Source organism: Rana temporaria, chromosome 1 (genome assembly GCF_905171775.1).
Source record: "Rana temporaria chromosome 1, aRanTem1.1, whole genome shotgun sequence".
In the NCBI taxonomy this organism is placed as follows: domain Eukaryota; kingdom Metazoa; phylum Chordata; class Amphibia; order Anura; family Ranidae; genus Rana; species Rana temporaria.
Genome location: NC_053489.1, coordinates 399,560,889 through 399,568,394, shown reverse-complemented (window position 1 = coordinate 399,568,394; position 7,506 = coordinate 399,560,889).

The window sequence follows — 7,506 nt, the reverse complement described above, 5'->3', positions numbered from 1 at the left end:
AATATGAATATTAGATAAGACCAATTAAAAAAAAAAAAGAGTTTTAATACAGAAATGTTGGCTTCCTGAAAAGTATGTCCATGTACAGCAGGCATGTCCAAAAGTCGGCCCGGGGGCCAAATGCGGCCCCCCTGTTGATTTAATATGGCCCCCCTGGGGATTTGGATATATATATTGTTTGTGGCCCCCAGGGCCACAAAAGATATATACTGTATTTATTGGCATTGCCTTGGAGGGGACAGGACGAGCGCCGTCAGATTACATGAAGAGAATCTCCTGTTTACTCAGCAGCATCTCTATTGGAAGTCCCGTCTCCTGGGATGCCGTTGGATGACTGTTCTGTCTATCATAGGAGGTGGGACTTTGTATTAACCACTTGCCGACCCGCGTATTGTAAAAACGATAACGGCGGTCTCCGCGAGATCGCCGTTAACGGTGGCGGGAGAGGGCCCCCCCCCCTCCCGCCGCTCTTCCGCGCCCTTTGCCGCTTACCGGAGCCGTCGGTAGTGGCGGAGGAGATCGGATGCTGCAGCCTGAGCGGCGAGGACTTGAGTGAGGGCAAGATGGCCCCCACCCATCCTCATAGCTTTGCTGGGCGGAAGTGACGTCAAAACGTCAGTCCCGCCCAGCGTCTTGAAGAGACATTTTTTTTTGGTCATTTGGAAAAATGACAGTTTCAATTTTTTTTTTTCTTGCATTGAAGTCTAAATATGAGATCTGAGGTCTTTTTGACCCCAGATCTCATATTTAAGAGGACCTGTCATGCTTTTTTCTATTACAAGGGATGTTTACATTCCTTATAATAGGAATAAAAGTGATCAATTTTTTTTTTCAGTGTAAAAAGTAACAAAATAAATAAAAATAAATACGAAAACCAAAAAAAAAATTTTTTTAAAGCGCCCCGTCCCGACGAGCTCGCGCGCAGAAGCGAACGCAAACGCGAGTAGCGCCCGCATATGAAAACGGTGTTCAAATCACACAAGTGAGGTATCCCAGCGATCGTTAGAGCGAGAGCAATAATTCTAGCCCTAGAGCTACTCTGTAGCTCAAAAAATGCAACCTATAGAATTTTTTAAACGTCGCCTATCGAGATTTTTAAGGGTAAAAGTTTGACGCCATGCCACGAGCGGGCGCAATTTTTAAGCGTGACATGTTGGGTATCATTTTACTCGGCGCAACATTATCTTTCACAATATATAAAAAAATTGGGCCAAATTTATTGTTGTCTTATTTTTTAATTAAAAAAAGTGAATTTTTCCCCAAAAAAGTGCGCTTGTAAGACCGCTGCGCAAATACGGTGTGACAAAGTATTGCAATAACCACTATTTTATTCTCTAGGGTGTTCGAAAAAAAATATATATAATGTTTGGGGGTTTTAAGTAATTTTCTAGCAGAAAAAAATGTTTTAGTCTTGCAAACACCAAATCTGAAAAACACCTAAGGTCTTTAAGTGGTTAAAGACGCCACAGGGTAAACTAGGGATTCTCCTGTTTGTAATCTGTCGGCACTCGTCCCACCCCCCTCCCTCTGCCCTCCGAGGCTGCAGATGGGCATCGTTCAGGCTGCATTCATGGCACATGTGAGGCTGCAATTATGGCACATGTGAGGCTGCATTGGTTGCAATGGTAAGGCTGCATTGGTTTCAATGGTAGGGATGCATTCATGGCACATGTAAGGCTGCATTCATGGCACATGTGAGGCTGCATTGGTTTCAATGGTGAGGTTGCAATAGTAAGGCTGCATTCATGGCAATGGTAAGGCTGCATTCATGTGTAAACAAAAAAGAAAAGTGCGCTACTATCATAGCATCAAAGCCATTATCTACAGGTGTGCATAATAAATGGAATACATCAAAAAAGTTAAATAAATAAATTGAATAAAAATAAAAAGTCTCTGTGTATCAGATAACCACAAGTGTTGCAAGCCAATAAGTGCAATAAAGTCCTATCAAAAAGCAGCTGATTTTCAGGGATCTTATACTCTTCACAAACACTTGTTCCTATGGCAATATCAGCAGGCAGGTCATTTAAATCCAAAAAGATAGAAGATGGCCGCTTACCAGAACGATGTACCCTCAAGGGGTTATTGGGCACTCAGAGGGCTGTAACTCTGTGGATCCCGAGAAGTACTCAAATGCTGTGTCTCAGCTCCCTTCTTGGACTTTCAGGATTGGAAGATATGCCGTTCCGTGTGCTCCAACAGATTCTTTGTGCTCAATCAATGAGTGGGATTAGAAGGAGGATGAAGGACTTCATGGTGCAGTAGGTTTAAAAGGTTTTATTTTCTTCAGCATGACACTGACCGACAGTAATTCACCCTGCACACACGGATCCTCATAGATGAAAGGCTTGGATGTCAGCGTGTGTAACAGCCGACGGCTGCGATGCAGTCCGCACAGCTGATGAGCGTGGTGACGTCAAATGCTAGGCTCCGCATTTGACGTCGGCCCTCACGCATGTTCACTTAATCAAATCTGGCCCTCTTTGAAAAAAGTTTGGACACCCCTGATGTACAGCATAGTATGCCCTCAATACTTAGTTAGAGCTTCTTTTGCATGAATTGCTGCATCAATGCGGCATGGCATGGTGGAGATCAGCCTGTGGCAACGCTGAAGTGGAAGCCCAGGTTGCTTTGATAGCAGCCTTCATCTCGTCTGCATTGTCGGGTCTGGTGTCTCATCTTCCTCTTGACCAGGGGTCTCAAACTGGCGGCCCTCCAGATGTTGCGAAACTACAAGTCCCATGATGCATTGCAAGGCTGACAGTTACTAGCATGTCTCCCACAGGCAGAGGCATGATGGGACTTGTAGTTTCGCAACAGCTGGAGGGCCGCCAGTTTGAGACCCCTGCTCGACAATACCCCACAGATTCTCTAGGTCAGGCGAATTTGCTGGCCAATCAGGCACAATGATACCATGATCATTAAACCAGGTAAGAAGAGGCAGGCCTGCATGTAATCAGTGGCGGTAAAACCAAATCTACATGGGTGCCACGTGTTACATGCTTGACGGCCGTCAGAAGGTTCACCAAGTGGGCAGTGAAAGTTATATACCACTTATTTCACGGCATCAGCCGCTGGTACCGCAGTACCGTACGGGGCGCTGCTGGCGCATATTACGGTCCTCCCTAAGGAAGGCAAAGAGCATACCTTACCTAGTAGCTATAGGCCAATATCGCTTTTGAATACCGATATCAAGATTTTGGCCAAAATTCGGGCCAATAGACTTAAGCCGGTACTCCCGAAGGTCATTCATCCTGTCCAGACGGGGTTCATTATGGGTAGAGAGGCTAGGGATAACTAACAGAGCACTCCAGCTGATCCACTGGGTTGAATCGCAGGCCATGTCTCGCCCCTGTCTCTTGCTTTCCACCGATGCCGAGAAGGCTTTTGACAGGGTGGATTGGACCTACATGAGGACGGTCCTAGCCAGGCTTGGCTTGGGACCTAACATGCTGGCATGGATTTCCTCCCTGTATAGCTCTCCGAGTGCCAGGGTGAAGGTAAATGGGCTATTGTCTGATCCCTTTCCGATTAGTAATGGGACACGTCAGGGATGTCCACTGTCCCCTCTCATCTTTGCTCTAAGCCTCGAACCGCTGCTTAATAAGATCCGTCTGAATAATGATATCAGGGGCATTACGGTTGGTCCGACAGAGCATAAATTATCCGCCTACGCGGATGATGTCCTGTTCTAACCCCCTTATATCATTGCCCAATATTATGGCAGAGTGTGCCATCCATTTTAAAATGAATCTGATTGGTTCTGAGGAGTTTTAGACACACAGCTTGGACCACAGTGAAAAGCTGCCATGAGATTTTCATAAGGAGCCAGATAAGCAGGAAGTGTGGAGATCACAGCGGAATTACAGCAACATCAAAGCAAAAACTAACAATGAGAACATGAAACCAGTACTGCAGTAAGGTAAAGGAAGCTATTTAGCTAAAAAAAAAAATTCCTTTAGTGATCCTTTAAGAACTTCTGTCGAGCGACGGGACAAATTACATTTCTCTCTCCCCCAGCCATTAGGTTTTCCTTCACTTCCCCTTAAGTGAGATTTTCAACTTTTTTAAACATTTTTGCAATAGTTGAATAGGGAGAGTATTGCCTCTGTTGGGCTAATTATAAAATCAATCAGATGTGCCAGCATCCCGGTTAGTTTGCAAAGGGTGGAACCTAATGGATGAGGACCAAAGGGCTGCTTGAGGCCGATAAGTATATGATACCACAGGTCAAAAAGAGAGGAAGTGGGATTTTCAAGGCACTGATAGGAAACGAAGTAATACAAATAAGTGGATATTTATTTAGCAAGATACAATATAAAAAACATTTGGGACAAACCCCACAAATCAGATAGGTAACAAGACCATCATTGTCTAATCGGTGGAGCCATAGACCTCGACCGGTTTCACGGTGTGTACCGCTTCTTCAGGAGGATTCTAAGAAACATATGCAAAATATACAGTAAAAAACAAGCAATATGTACAATATTTTATACAAACAGGAAAAATCAACAGTGCATTCTGAAGGGGAGACAAGAAAACGGGGGGACTGCCAGACCCCGGACCTGATCGCCTTGACCAGCAAAGGTGAGCACGTTTTCTTGACTCCCCTTCAGAATGCACTGTTGATTTTTCCTGTTTGTATAAAATATTGTACATATTGCTTGTTTTTTACTGTATATTTTGCATATGTTTCTTAGAATCCTCCTGAAGAAGCGGTACACACCGCGAAACCGGTCGAGGTCTATGGCTCCACCGATTAGACAATGATGGTCTTGTTACCTGATTTGTGGGGTTTGTCCCAAATGTTTTTTTTATATTGTATCTTGCTAAATAAATATCCACTTATTTTTATTACTTCGTTTCCTATCAGTGCCTTGAAAATCCCACTTCCTCTCTTTTTGACCTGTGGCATCATATACTAATCGGCCTCAAGCAGCCCTTTGGTCCTCATCCATTAGGTTCCACCCTTTGCATTTTTGCAATAGTGCTTTTTTCCGCATTAGCGTTTTTTCCTCCAATGGACCAAAAACTTAAAACCGCTGATGAGCGACGTTTATCAGCGTTAGAGCGTTTTTACAGTTGAAATTTTTTAAAAAAAAATTTACTGCTCAAAACTGCCGATTCCAGCCTATGTATGCATGGACACATAGGATAACATGGAGAGTTTAAGGACTGTAGAAAATAAATAAAAAATAAATTAATTGCCATAAATAGCTGCTGTAAAAACGTCCAAAAATGTTCAGTGTGCGTGAAGCCTAAAGGTTATTTTTTTATTTTTAAACAAACATGTTATTTTCCAGCTCTGTGGAATGATTTTGCATGGAGCAGCCCTGATCCTCCTCTTCTCATGTCCCCCACCAGCACTCCTGGCTCCTCCCCCCCTTAACCAGTGCACCAATAGCAAGCCGTTTTCTATGGGGGCACTGATGCATGCTCGCTCCTGAGCCCTGCACTATGAGTCCATAAGAAACAAAGAGCCGCGCTGCTCGGTCCTCTTCTCATTGACTCACTGGCTGTGATTGACAGAAGTAAGAGCAAATGACGCCCCTGCTGCCGTCTCGGCCAACAAGGAAAGGGAGTCCGAGGACAGCCGAGGCTCCCATGCACATCGCTGGAACGAAAGGGAGCTCTGGATTATATTATAATTAGATTATTAGTTAAGCGTGAACTCCTGCGCTGTCTGAAAGGTGGGGGAGGGGGAGGGGCGAACTGAAAGCTAAAAAATACTGCTGCAAATATAAAAAAGTCTACCTCAATAGACTGAAGTGAAATAAATGTGTCAAGTGAAATACTTGCGCTGTAGAATATGTGGGGGACAAATAATGAAATAGGGTAGAGTACTACACAGTGACTAGTGAAGATAATATTATCTAACATAGAAAATAACAATGAATCACAAAACAACGGTCCTCAATAAAAGTCCGGTACTCTGAAAAAAGTCCAAATCTGGCACAGTTCTGCCGTGTATGGGTGTGTTTCATCAAAAGTCAATCTCCAACAGTGCAAGTGTTGTATAAATAATAATACACAAAATACACACACTTTTAAGGAAAAACACACGGAAGGTAGTTCTAGAGAAAGTATATATAAGACCCTTGAATCCGGAGTGTGAGTGGGATAGAGTAGTTGAGCCAACACCAAGATTACATATATACACCTCTGGTGTGCCCAGCTGCTCACCTCAAGTTGATCGCAATATCTCCAGATCAACCTGGTCTGGATGTTTATGGTCCACAAATAGAGAAATCTCCGTCCAATGTGTCATATGAAAAAGCAAAGTAAAAAGACAACAAAAAACGGATGGTGAAATAACGTCACAACGGGGGCTGTTAATTGGGGTCTTGACGGGTGGGAGTGCACTCACATGTAGGTGAGAGATCTCAGGCTCATCTCCACGAGTACCGAACTCGTAGGTCCCTCTATATTTCCTCTATTTTCTCCCCCACTAGGTCTTGGAAGTCGTGGGCTAACTGTTTGGTCTCTCCAAGGGTTCAGCGTGTGTGGAGATGTCTCAGCTGATATGGGCTAAAGGTGACTCCTATTCCTTTTTCAATGCCTTAGATGCAGCGCTCGCATGGCATGATGATGGGGAAGAGGTGAAAAAGAAATATCCATAGTGTAACCCAGTCAGCGGTACAAACAGTTTTATTAAAAACAGATTAAAAACTCACATAAAAAGTTCAGGAACTCAGCAACAATCCCACGAGTGGCGAACTCGTATGCCTGTTCGTCGGATGCTGGGGTGTATCCTGCCTGCCAATCCCGACGCGTATCGTCACGGTCACGTGACTTCATCAGGGGATGAAATAGGGGACACATAGACAGACATTTATAGTCTGTATTAATGAGCGCCCGGCGGCCATTTTGTTGAAGTTTAAGAGTAATGACAACGCTGCTGGTAGTCTACTTGCGCCATGCTAGATATTACAAGTGGCGCGTGTAGAGCAAAACAAAAAACGGAGGTCGGGGTACAAAACAAATAGGATGGCGTCATATCTGAACAGACCAAACGTAAATGTCAGGGTGCGGAATCCAATTTTGAGAGGCCTAATGCCGAGGGGAGAGAAGCATATTGGAACGTGGAGAAAGTGAGGGAGGGGGGGAGAGAGGATGGGAGGGGCCAAAAGACCATGTTTTAATATAGGAATATGTGATGTGGAACCATAGTGATAGATCTCCGATAGGAACATATCTGGACAATAAAAGTATCTGTATGACCCAAAAGCTCCTGGTAGCATGGAAGGGTGTAGGACTAATCAGGAGGGGGATGGTGTGGTGGGACGGAGAGGATGGGGAAAGGAAAGGGCGGGGAGGGGCTGTCATGGAGATATAAATATCACTAGAAGAGAACTAAATTAATAGAAGTCTATAGGTGCCAAATGCCTAACTGAGGTAGAAAGTGACTATAAGAGTAATGGCTATAAAAACGGCTATAAAGAAACAAGGGCAGGGGAGTGTCACACTAATGGGGACCAACGGCCTGATCCCTAGGATCTTAGCCTA